The 13,624-nt window shown below is 40.1% G+C and overlaps 1 long non-coding RNA gene across 1 annotated transcript in view; it reads right to left on the minus strand.

Annotated features, from left to right (window-relative positions):
- Nucleotides 1-957: 957 nt before the first annotated feature.
- The window catches only part of LOC130542140 (uncharacterized), a 44,201-nt gene continuing 31,534 nt past the window's right edge, over nucleotides 958-13,624 (minus strand). Inside the window, exons 2-3 of the long non-coding RNA XR_008956489.1 lie at nucleotides 13,198-13,244; nucleotides 958-2,148 (exon numbers count right to left, since the gene is read on the minus strand). This is a non-coding gene — a long non-coding RNA (uncharacterized LOC130542140). The remainder of the gene's footprint in view (nucleotides 2,149-13,197; nucleotides 13,245-13,624) is intronic.

The raw sequence follows: 13,624 nt of genomic DNA on the forward strand, positions 1-13,624 counted from the left end.
TGTTCATGAAATCCCAAAGTTCAAGAAATACCAAGTACTGACAAGAGCTTGTGACTTAGAGGCAGGGGGATTGGGGTTTTTCAACACTGGCTACACCACCCTGGGAATGTTGCTTAAACCCTTTCAAAGATGCAAGGTCCTCATACACGAAATAGAGATGATGGTATCTTTCTGCATAGAGCCACTTGTAAAGAGTAATGAAAAAAATATATAAAGTATCTGAGAGCTTAATAAATGGAAGTCACCACCATCGGTAACTATCAGCCCTTGGTTTTCATGCATTCAATATAAATTAAGCAGTCAAGATGTTTAATTGTGAAGACTCAACATCCTTTAAAATCAGAGACAAAACACAAGACCATAATTTCCAACCCGACTAGGTACTTATTTTTTCTGGACTAGACCAGACTCAATCTACACAAGTATCTAAAAAAAAAATTAAAGAGAAAGAAATTAGAACACCTAATAGCATTTTTGCCTACAAGATAACAAACAACCAGTTGAGCTGATGTTTTTACACTTAATTTGACATCATTTGAGACAACAGCCCCCAATAGCGCTTGATGGGAACCCATCTCACGAGGCATATACATGCTGAGACAAAACAATACACCATGTTTTTAAAAATAAATTTTCAACATTGAGAGAAAAAAAAACTTTAGAGAACCAAAGGAAACAGGAATTAGGATACTTGCCCAGAACAATAAGAAATGCTTACTTAAAATCAAATACACTTATGTCATTAAAATTTAATTCATGAAGCTTATTCATTTATGTGACTCATTTGAAAACCCTGTAAAGTTGTTGTTAATGGGCAACTAATCTTTACTGGTCTCATTTTCCTAAGGTTTTTTGTTTTGTTTTGTTTTAATGATGAATGGGTCTAAACATAAGCTAACCTCTTAAGAAAATATAGATGTTAATAGATTTAAGTCGAAGAGACTACGTGTTCTTCCTTGTTTGGATAATGTTCAGTGACTGTTTTTTAGCCATTGAGGAAATAGCTCAATTTTATTCTAAACGGACACCAACTGAGAAAATAACATAAGACACTCTTTTGTTTACCTGGGGATTTGAGAGCTCTGGAAGTTCCTGTAGGTTTCATGAGTGAAGGAATCAACACTCTTGCTTTTCACAGACGTGTCAAATTGGCTGTTTCCTAAATCAAAACATGGCATGGTACAAACTGAGGTCTTGATGTGGCACATTTCTGAGATGTTCTTCATGAATATATGTTTTTAATTCAGCAAGTTATTCGTCTAGACTTGGCAAATAAGCCCCTTACCTGTTCCGTAACTCTTCCTACTGAACGTTGTTTTCCTTTCTCTTGCAATTTGCCGTAACTCAGAAACTGATAAATGAGTCCTTGCTGGAAGACTATTTGACCATTAAAAAATGCCTAGGGAGCTGTATGAGCTGAAAAACATGGCCTCTGCACAGGGAAGGCCAAAGCAGTCACAAAAGCCCCTAGATAACTTCAGAGCAAGGGCATTGGAAAGAACTGTCTACCCTCCACTGCATACATAGCCCACTCAAGTTGGCTCTGCTTACCCTGAACCCAAGCCCAGAATGACATCACATCACTCCCCAAACACAGCTTTGGGAAACTGTTTTCATCCAGAACATTCCTTCAACATACATCCTGCAAACATATATTCATCTAGAAAAATAGATCCTTGCCTTGAGCCGATCCATTTTTGTCTTTGAAGGTAGTTAGCCAATTTCAGATATAATTTCTAAATTGAAAAGTTGAGATTGTAATGCCTTTTTTCTTTTCAGTTTGTTGAACAATTTTAGTAACCTGATTTGGTTCTTGAAAATCTGGCAGAGATCTAGCAGAGAAATTGTTTCACTCCGTCTTCTCCATTTGCAGAGGCAGAATTTCCGTGTGCATGTTCTCAGCCACATAAGCACAGAGATCCACTTGTCCTCGGCATCCTAAGGCATAAGCCCTCTATGTTTGTAGAGGATTCCATTCTTAGAGATCACTCAATTCTCACAGCCCAACTGGACTTAAAAATTGGACTTTTCAAAGTAAGTTTGAAGAGGTGCAATAATCAAATCCGAAAGCAATTCCTTTCTTTATTCCCTTGAGCTCAAACGATGGTTATCATACATTTTTGTCTTGTGAAATTCCATGGATCAATCCTTGTATAAGCAGAGGGTAATAAATCACAGTTATTTCAAGCATTCATTTATTAAATGGCTTGCTTTTTATTCATTTTACTTCTTAATTTGATAATGCAACCAATTAAAATGCTATCTACTCAGGTTTGAAATCTATAGACTTTTAAGTGGTTTCCGTTTTAGAAAAAAGTCAATGCATTACAAAAATAGACCTTATTAGTGGCAGTCAAAGGTGGATTCTGTTGATATTATCCAAATCCTATCATCCTTCAAGAATACATGTAAACCTTACTTTTACCATGGAAATTCTTTCTGACTTCCCACTCTGATGAGATCTCTGCTGAACCTCCAAGCAATTCAATATCTGTAACTAGTTAGTCTCTAGGATCATGACTATACTGTTGTCTTGAGTTCTTTTTATATATTGAATGTCATTTTCCTTTTAATGTATTTTTGCTTTGTCCCCTAGCCTCGCTTAGAAACAAACTACTTTCACTCAGGACCATGAGTTACAATGTTTTGTATTTTTCCCTTGTACAATATTTTCATTTTCAGTATGCTGGGTTAAGGGGCACAAAGACACCGTAGTTTAGCCTTGGCTTCACAAGCTTCCATTTTTGATCCAGGAAGAAAAATACCCAAAAACAACTAAGTAAAATAACATGTCAAAGAATCTCTGGGGAAGACAGATCGAGAATGGCACAGAGGTGAAGAGGCTAGTTCCATAGTGGGCTGTCCATAAATATCTGTTGTTAAAAATGGATAATTTACTTTTAATATCATATTATGTATTTCTGTTGAGTTTCCTTTTACATTTCCCCCTTACTACGCAAGGCAAACATCTGCAGCAGTTTTCATTCCCCCATTTCACCAATATTTATTGAGTATGTACATATGTCACCACTGTGCTTAATGTTAGGGATACAAGAAGGTACAAGACATATATGGTCTCTGCATTCATGGAGCATATGTTTTTAGGAGTTTGGGCAAAATACAAAGAAGCAAAACAAAACGATGACAAATTATGACAAGTGCTTTGAAAGACACACACCAGGAGCTGAAACCAGAACAGTAAGGAGCAAACTCCTTGAGTCAAATTGGTCAAGGAGTGTCTCCCTGAGGAGAAGCAAGCTTACCAAGAGAAGAGAGAAAAGTATTCTGAGATGAGGAAGAGCTTGTGCGAGAGACCTGGGGCAAGAGAGAACCAAGTAAAATCTGTTTGACAGGAACGTAATATAAGGAGGCAAGTAGTTCAAATTAAGGTTAGGAATATAGGCAGGGGCCAGGTTCTGGCAAGTTTTGTAGGCCACAGTAAAGACACTTTCCTTTACACTAAGAATAATGGAAAGCTACTGGGGATCTTAGCAATAAAACGACATGGGCTTTAAAGAGGATCACACAATACGTTATGGGTAACTGAATGGTGTATTGACTAATAGCATGGATTCTGGACCCATGTCTTTGCAACTTTGAACAAGTTCTTATCTTCTCTCTGCCTTGATTTCCCCTCTGTAAAATGAGAATAATAATAGTATGTGCCACAAATAACGTTATGAGCACTAAACACATTAGTATCTATAAAAAGCTTTAAATAGTATTGGCACATATGAGTGTTAATTTTCTTTTCAATTCCATGGAGAAAAAAGATGGATTATTAAGTAGAAGGAATTTGGAAAAATTAAGTAGCCATCTGCCCAAGATAAATAAGTTGGATCTATTCTTCATACTTATAACAGTATGTTTCAGATGGTTCAAAGATGTAACTGCAAAACATAAAACAATAAACATACTAAAGAAATAAGAGAGTTTAAAACTAGCTTTACAGACACTATGTATGACAAAACATGGTATAAAAATATACTCATAGATATAGAGAGAGACAATATTAAAATCAAAATTGGTGTTGGCAGAAATCAGCACAGGCAAAATAAGAGGGACAAACTCTAGAAAAAATATTTGCCATTCAAATCACAAAGAGTTAACTTCCTTAATATAAAAGAGATCCTACATATCAATAAGTAAAAGAAACCAACTATCAAATAGAAAAATAGGCTGTCCACTGTTTCCCAGGTAAAGAGGGGAAGGGTCCCATCTTAACATTGACCTTAATAATCTCTGCCAGCGACCTTATTTTTAATTCTGTGTGGGGCCAGCTTGGATATTACCACTTGCATCCCAACCTGTGTGTGTGTGTCTGTGTGTGTGTGTGTGTGTGTGTGTGTATCTGCATTGATGATTCACTTATTGTTTGGGAACCAGTTTTTTTGTTTGTTTTTGTTCGTTTGTTTTTCCTAAATTGTTAAAATGAACTATGACCATCATCTATAATTACATCTTCCTTAGATTAATTTTCCCAATTAAATTGAGGGGGTGCCACCTTTGGTGACAGTAAGAGAAAGAAAGAAAACAAATGGACCATTTGGACAATCTACTGTTAGGATCTTTATTTTTTCTATGATATTCTGGCTGAAGACAGAATAACGCACCTTCTCTGGACTCCTGGCCTCGAGACTGTATTCTGTTTTAAAAAACTTTAATTCAATTTTTTCTAAGGGAAAGGAGAAATGCTCCTTTGCTCATTTGCTCTAGTCTTAGAAACCTGGGATCTGGCTGGGCAAGGCCGCATTATCGGCAGGGGATGAGGCCAAAGTTGGAGTGGCAGGCCTGCCAGGGTACAGACACAGGAAAGGAGCTGGCAGGCACCCGAACGGAAGTCAGGTTCAGAAAAGCCTGTTAGCAGTTTGGGTGCCTGCTGCCCTATGTAGTTCAGAAGCCGTGTAGCTGAGTCCGGCTGGCTCCAGCATCAACAACTGTAACTAGAAAAAACAAGGTACGTCGCGATCATAGGGGAGCTAAATCATGGAATTTAAGCACAAAAACCAAGGTTTCAGAATGGAGGCATACAGTTGGGAGCAGAATAGTAACAAGGGAGATTTATTACTAAACTCCAAGGAGCTCAGATAAAGGCCTAAATATAGATCCCAGATATTCTGTTGCAATACTATGATTAATACATTGAAATAATACCATCCTGTCAATAATTAGCTACTTTTTGCAACCTCCCCATTCTCCCCCACCCTCAACCAATGCCTCTTCCCCCTCTTCCAACCACCTACAAACACCTGGACCCCTCTCCCACAGCCCCTGGTTCAAGAGTCAACCAGCCCCTCTCCAGTGCTAACCTGACTCTACATGGAGCCCCTATTGATAACATTGGCCTCCCAGTAGAAATCAATCTGTATCCCCCTCCCCCAAGTTGTGGCTGCCCATCAGCCTCTCCCCGGATGTATCTCTGCGAGGCCATGTGTTGGAACTGCAGCTTTCACTTCAGGCTACCACCATCTACCAGTTGTTAACATACTTAAAATCACCAATACCTAAGTCTCTTCTATTTAGGCCAGGATTGGTCCTAGAAATATACATGCACACACACACACACACACACACACACAGTTAAACCTACAGTTAAAGTGATGGGCCAGATAATGACAACAGTATCAGCAGTGGGGACAGAAGAAATGAAATACAATAGTCCCCTCTTATCTGTGGAGATACATTCTACGATCCCCAGTGGATGCCTGAAACCATGGATAGTACCAAACCCTAGACATGCTATGGTTTTCCTATATCCCTATGAGAAAGTTTAATTTATAAATAAGGCACAGTAAAAGATTAACAATAACTACTAAAAAACAGAACAATTATAACATTACACTGTGATAAGAGTTATATGAATATGGTCTCTCTTTCAAAATATCTTACTGTTCTGTGCTCACCCTTCTTGTGATGATGGGAGATGATAAGCCGCAGGCTCTTTGAGGTGAATGACGTAGGTGTCATGCCATAGAGTTAGCCTACGATTGACCTTCTGCTGATTGGTCAGAAGGAGGATCCTCTGCTTCCAGACCTCGGGAACTGAAACCCCCAAAACGAAGCAGCAGACAGGGGATTAGGGAACTACTATAGAGGTATCCCCCACTTTATGGAAGTTCACATCACACCACTTTGCTTTTATGAAAGACCTACAATAGTACCTGTTTTCACTAACCAGAAGAAACCCGAAGAGGACTTTTGTTTTTATGATAAAAGGCGAAAATAGCAAGGCGTGAGAACCCGGGAGCAGCGAGAGGGTCCCCACGGAGCTCCCTCCCCAGAACCACACTCAGCATCTTAGCGTCAAGCCACCAGAGCTGTGAACTATGTCTGTGAGTATCTTTGCTTTATCACAATTTATTTTGTGTATTTGTTAGCAGGATGTGTATCAGAAAAGCCTGAGAGGTTATTTTTGGGGTCTGGGAATGCTCAAAAATTTTTCCATATAAATGAATGCTGTTGCTTCTTTGCTTTATGACATTTTGTTTAGGAAGCTTTCATAGGGATATTCTACTTACGGACAGCAGGGAGAAACCCATACTTAAATTCCAAGCAAGGTCTGATTCAAAAGAAAAGTCTAGCTTTGTGGCTCTCACACATAGGTATGCAGAATATTTACATGGGGGATGTTAAAATACAGATTCCCAGGCCTACCCCAGACTGAATCAGGACCTGTGACGGTGGAGCCCAGCATCCATGGCTTTTTTAAGTGCCTCATGGAATCCTGCTCAGCAGGATTTGGGAACTCTGATCTAACCTATATCTAAAGCAATATCAACATTGTGTGGATTTCTTGAGACCTGCTGCCCACTGTTTCCACCTTCACCAGATGTTTGTGTTGATTGTTATAGCTGCCAAGAGGTGAGGAAAAATCGAAAGGATGAGGGTAAAAATAATTACAAGGACACAAATTGAAATAGATGACAAATGAATGAATATTGTATTGAGAAAAATGTGAAGTAATCTATCTTCTAGGTCATTTTAATTACTGCCTTTAAATTACTTGTAATGCTGAACAAAATTATAGATTTGGGGAGTTTTTTTTTACAAAGCTAAAAACAATTATGAAATATTATCTTCAAAATGTATTTTCCTTGAGTCCACATAGCTAGTTATTATTCAAGATAACATCATACAGAATAAATGAAAAAGAGCTGACTGTGAAAAATTATCTGTGAGAATCCAACTGGGAAAAAAGTTGGTGTGAAGAAAAATCATAAAGGGTTTAGAGTTCATGGAAAATCAGCTCAAATAATGTTCAGTACAAAATTTAGCATGAGGTAATAAAAGTTTATGACCATGTGTAACACTTAAATGGAGAAAAATCAATGTAAGTATACCTGCTTTCCTTCCTTTTATGAGGGAATCTGTATTTTGTTCTTGTCAGTCCCACTGCCCCCTACACAGTCCATGGTCTTGTGACTTCTGCAGCCATCCCTCCCCTTCCTCCATCCTCCTTCTCCCCAGTCTATCTGTACATGCTGCTATCTAGATCCCCCCACAGGTCTACCAGTAGCCTGGAGAGGTGGCCAGTAGAAGGGCTGGACTCCATAGCACTGGGGGAATAAATGTACCCAATAAAGGAAGTCAGCATTCAAATTCAGAGAAATCCCAGTCCAAACACCAGGATTATGAGCCACAAGTTTGTGGTCAGGCCCCTGTATGTGGGAACGATAGAAAATTCCAGAATAAGAGGAAGATCTGGGAGAGCAGATTTTCAATGGGTAGGTGGTGTCAGCCTCCTAAATGGGCTAGAGGTAGGATGAGACACCGATAAGGTCAATCTTACTAAATTGAAGCACTGACGATATTACTTCCCTGGGGAAAACCCTCAGCGACTCTTCATTTCCCACTCATAAGGGCCTTTCATGTTCTGGGGCCAACTTTCCTTTCTAATCTTATCTCCCACCATTCATTTGACTGCTGGGCAAAATTTAAGTTCCTGCTGTATGTCAGATTCTCCCATGTGCTGGAGTCAGAGACAATAAGAAAGCGCTGACTAGTTTCATCTACTAGAAATCCACAACTAGAGGGCAGGCAGGCAGACCAATCACTACATGTCTAATAGGGGCATCTCAAAACTGGATATTTGATATTTTTTTGATCTTCCCTCTCAAACCTGATCTTCCCACAGCCTTCTCCGCTTCAGTAAATGACAATAATCTTCCTTCCATTTCTTCAGGTCAAATCCTTAGAGCTGTCCTTGACTTCTCTCTCTTTCTTTCACATCCCATATTGGCAAATCCAGCAGGCTTTACCTTCAGAATACATTCAAGAGCCAATCACTTCTCACCAACTTTACTGCACCACCATGAATTAAGCCACCAAATTCTCTTGCCTGGATTATTGCTCTTGCCTCCAAATTATCTCCCTAGTTCCATCCCCTGTTCTTCTATAGTAAATTCACAAAACAGCAGGCAAAGCAATATTGTATTTTTTTTTAAGTCAAGTCAAGTCTACAGCCCACCTGCTCAAATCTTCCATTGGTTTTTCATCTCATTAAAAATGAAAGCTGAAGATGTTAGAGTGGCCTCTAGGACCATGTATCCTCTGGCCCCACTGCATCTCCCACTGCATCTTCGACCACTATCCCTCTTGCTCATTTGTTTCCATAGGTGTGTTTCTGAAACACACCATCATGTCCCACCTTAGGACCTTTGCACTGGCTGTCCTCTGCTTAGAACACTCTTCCCAGGATAGTTTCATGGTTCGCTCTCTCACCTCCTTTATGTCTTTGCTCAAACACTTCCTTCTGAGAGAACTTCTCCAATCACCTTATACCAAATAACACCAACCTCCCAAGCACTCCCTATCTTCATCGCTTAATTATGCTTCATTTTCCAACATTGTACTTATTACTATCTAACACATACTTATTTGGCTATCTGCTTCTTGCCCTGTCTTCCACTTGAATATAAGTGCCAGGAGTTCACGGACTTTGTTTTCTTCCCTGCTATGTCTCCTGCACCTAGAATAGTGCCCAGCATACAATATGCTCAACATGTATTTTTAATTAATTCATTAACTATTTTGAATAAAGAACTGTTTTCCCTTCCTCTCCTTCTAGCCTTTGGAAATGGTAACATCCTACTCATCTTTAGTCTCAACTCAAATGTCACCTCTTCAAAGAGCTTTACTGACTTACCCTAGAGAAATAATGTCTACCCATAGGACTGTGAGCCAGCTTAAATAAGATAAGTGTAAAGTGCTCACGATCATGCCTGGTACATATTAAAAATCCAATAAATGCTAATCAGCTCTATTTTGGGAACTCTTTGGAAATAGAATCTCTCTGCTGGTGCTGTCTTGCTAACACATGGCAAGAGACTGACTCAATTAAGTAAAACCAGAGGAGCGCAGAGGTGAGACATTGGGAGAGATGGAGTCTGGACACAGCACTTGAGCCCAGACCTCTAGATACGCCTGACAGCCACTGATGCCTAGACTTTTCTGTTCTGAGTCCATAAATTCTCTTTTCTTAAGGTACGTTGAGTTGGGTTTCTATATTTTTGAAGGCGTTCTGCCTAACACGGAAGGTTTCAGGAGGTGTAAAATTAAGTACTAAATGGATGTCACAGACTCAAGACTAAAGATAGGGAGAGTACAGAGCAAGGCAAGTTCAATGGGGCTTATGGGGTGTAGTGAAGAGAGGCAGGTCACCCACCTCAAATCCTGTCAACACCAGCAGTAGTGTCAGAAAATGTCTGGGGATAATTTGAGTTATCATTGCCCCAGAAGCATTACATTATTAACCAGAAAAAAAAAGTCACCTTCTAGAAGAAAAATGCCATTTCAGAGCTTTATACCAAAAATCTCTCCCCTCCCATAGCCAGGATCTAGAGCCCTCCCCTTTGCCTGTGTGGAAATGACAGCTTCCAAAACTTCAAAAAATGATGTTGTCAGACACAGGGAAGAAAGGCCTTTGCTCTTCTATCTGGCAGTCATATTAGCTGGATCTAGCTGGCATTGTCAGAAAGGACAACTGCAAAGTGATTCCTTTCAGGAAATTAGAAGGCACAAAATTCATTGCCATGTCCTGAAGTTTCCACCCAGGGTTCTGTAGGACCCGTTAGCCCTGCGTTCCGGAGACCGTCCCTCATCTGGAATTGTGTTATGATCACTTCATCTTCCTCTAGAGTTTCCTGGGAGGAAGTCCATTGAACACCTCTCCCTTGAGCTTTTTATTTTTTATTTTTTTTAACAATTTAGCTTTTCCACCTCTCACCCTTTCCTTGAAGAAATCCAGCCATCTTCCTTTTTCTTTCTCTCTTCCTTCTTTTTTTTTTTCTCCAAGTGAAGGTAAAAGGCAATCTGTCTTTTCACAATGCAGGGAGTAGGTTATATGCAGCATGACGAAAGTATCATTTCCTACGCCTGAGATCTGAAGTTGATAAGAGGTTTTCAGGGACAAAGGGGTATTGGCAGGCCACCTATGAGAGCAGGAGCAATTGCGTGTCTATGAGACAGGGAGAGAGAGAGAGAGAGAGAGAGGGAGAGAGAGAAAGTAACAGCCAGTCTCCATCCTCCCAAATTACTTCCATTTTTTTCTCACAGAGCAGTCAGCAAAGGCAGCTTCATTTAGAAAGTTCATTACAATTTTATTACCTTAAAATTGCCCAACACATACCAACAACCGTAAAGGAAATATTGGAATTGGAAGCGTCCACTGTGTTACTCTTTAAGGTTAGTATTTGTTGCCAAACCCACCCTTGGTTCATTAAGGTTGTAATGTTTTGCTTTGGGCTTTGCTAAACAAAAGAGAGAAGGAAAAGAAAGAAAGTATCAAGAACTCTAAAAATATTTTCAAAAATGTCTTCTAAAAAGAGGACAGAGAGACAATAGATCAGAATGTTAGCATCTAAGGCTCAAAAGTGATCATTCAGTCGTGGGTGTCATTGAATTGTCAACTGCTCATTTCTGGCATTAGTTCCAAGAGAAAGGCCCTGATCTATGACTTGGCTTCCGTAGAAATTTCTCCCTTGTTCTCATGGCGGTGTTTGTAATGGCTGTAGTTTTGAATGCACACACTAAATGATATTCTCAGTTTCTTGCTGAGTAGGGGATAAACTGGAAGGCGGCGGGTCGACAAGGGTCTGGTAAGAGGCCATGCTGTGGCAGCTGGGGACATCCTCTTGGAAGGATGGCTGCCTAACATTAAGTGGCTCTTCCTGGCAAGTGAGGTGCCCTGGACTCAGACAGCATAAGGCTGACTGCCTGACTGCCTGACTGCCTGACTTTTCCTAGACCTAGGACTGAGGGTATTTATAGTTGAGAATGAATCCATCTGACACTCTAAGACTAGAAACACTATGTATACAGAGGTGTGATTAGGCAAGATTTAAAGGAAAAAGAATGAGCCCTTTTTCACCAGATGGAACTAGTTTATTACTGCTACATTAAGACAAAAATAAAACCCCTATCCTTTCTTCCCAGATCTTCAACATACGCTTTCAATATCCTTCCTCATTGCCGTTTTCAAGGCCATCTGAGGTTGCCAGCTCCCTTCAACTGGTAACTGACCCAATACATCTCAACCCCATCAAACCCAGTGCTCCCCTTTTAACAAGTAGTATGTCCCCTTTAGTGTCCTGAAGTAAAATTTGTAGGTAGTATGCCCTACCTACCAACAGAAAGTTTTAAGTCAATAAATAGAATGCCTAAACTGAAATATCAAGGAGATAAATACAGGGCAGGTCATTTGGAATATATAAGCTCAGGGGCACCTGGGTGGCTCAGTCGGTTAAGCGTCTGCCTTCGGCTCAGGTCATGATCCCAGTGTCCTGGGATCGAGCCCCATGTCAGGCTCCCTGCTCAGCCATGAGTCTGGTTCTCCCTCTCCCTCTGCCTGCACTCTTGTTCATTCTCTCTCTCTCTCTCTGTCAAATAAATAAAATCTAAAAAAAAAAAAAAAAAAAAAGGAATATATGAGCTCAGTGTCAGACACTGCCTCCATCCATAGAATCACCCTGAATGCTGCCGGTGCCTCAGATCCTGTGAGCAATTGGAACACATCTGAAATGGGGTGCTTCTCTTCGTCAAGGTCCAAATAGAGCAAAGTGCAACATTCATTGCTTACACGGTGATTGCATTCATGGAAAAATCAGCGCATATTGTAAGTATACAGAAAACACTTTGCCTTTATATGTAAAATAGAGTTCAGTTTTACACTCGGATCATTATCAACAGGTTTTCCCCCTACACTGAAGTGTGTCAGGAAGTTTGAAGTTGTGCAGGACAGGGAACAAGTCTTCGTTTCACAGGATGAAACAGGACATGTAGCATCATTGTTCTCTGCCAATCACTGTATCACCTAATCCCTCCCCTGACAGGTACGATGTTCCAAAATGCCATCCCAGCTCGGTACACCCCCCTGCCCCTGAGAACACTATGCTGGTCTCTGCTCAATTCTCAAACAAACTCCTCTCTGCTTAAGAATAATGGAAGTCTTTATTTCTAGAGTAGACAGAAGCTTAAAATTGTATTCTAATCCTTTTACTTAAAAGAAAAGTGGCTCTTGGAATTGTTAAGTGATGTCATACGACCACCCGGTGGCACGTCTGCAGCTGGAGCCCAGGTCTCCTAGGCCTTTCCTAAGGCCTGTGACCATCCTTGAGTTCGATATGAAAACTGAGAATCATTATTCCTTCAAAGAAGCAATGTAAACAATTGCATCTTATTTCATTAAATGTTCAGAATGCACAACTATCAATGACACAACTGTCATTGCTCTTCCCCCAAACAACACCTCTGTCTAGAGAATTGATTTCCCAATGACCATGGGTAACACTGTGCTTATAAAAACCCGAGCATGGTGCAGAGGCACTCCATCGTAGGCACCGATTTCCTTTCAAATCCCTCAGCGGGGACACAGGGTGACACTGAAGTTTGAAACCATTCAGAAGTTGTTTTGAATCTTTGCAAGACCTTCTCCCACTATGTGACTTCTAGCAATCTTCAGTGAGCTTGGTAGTATCATCTCCCTCACAAATAAGGAACTGAGGTCCGGAGAATTTGCTCACAGTCACATCGTAAACAAAAGGTCAAAATTTCAGCCCATGTCTCTCTATCTCCAAGCCCATATATATATATATATATATATATATATATATATACACCTTTCACTGTTCTATTGTTCTATGCTTCTCCATTCTCAAGAAATATTTCACCCTGTCCTTTTTTTTTTTTTTTTTTTCTTACCTGACTGAGTTGTTGGCCTGTTTGTTCTTTTTCATTTTTTGGTCAAACTGAAAAAAAAAAAAAAGAAAAGAAAAAAATTAGCACTTTCCATGCCTGCAAGATAAAATTATTTTTAATCAGTAAAAGTGTCCCTTGTTCAAGGTTCTTCATGTTATTGAAATAACATGGCTATTATTTGCCTTAGAAACCAACTCAAAATAATTTAAACGGGGCGCCTGGGTGGCACAGCGGTTAAGCGTCTGCCTTCGGCTCAGGGCGTGATCCCGGCGTTATGGGATCGAGCCCCACATCAGGCTCTTCCGCTATGAGCCTGCTTCTTCCTCTCCCACTCCCCCTGCTTGTGTTCCCTCTCTCGCTGGCTGTCTCTCTCTCTGTCAAATAAATAAATAAAATCTTTAAAAAAATAATAATAATAATTTAAACAAAA

Source organism: Ursus arctos, unplaced genomic scaffold (assembly GCF_023065955.2).
Source record: "Ursus arctos isolate Adak ecotype North America unplaced genomic scaffold, UrsArc2.0 scaffold_1, whole genome shotgun sequence".
NCBI classification, from domain to species: Eukaryota; Metazoa; Chordata; class Mammalia; order Carnivora; family Ursidae; genus Ursus; species Ursus arctos.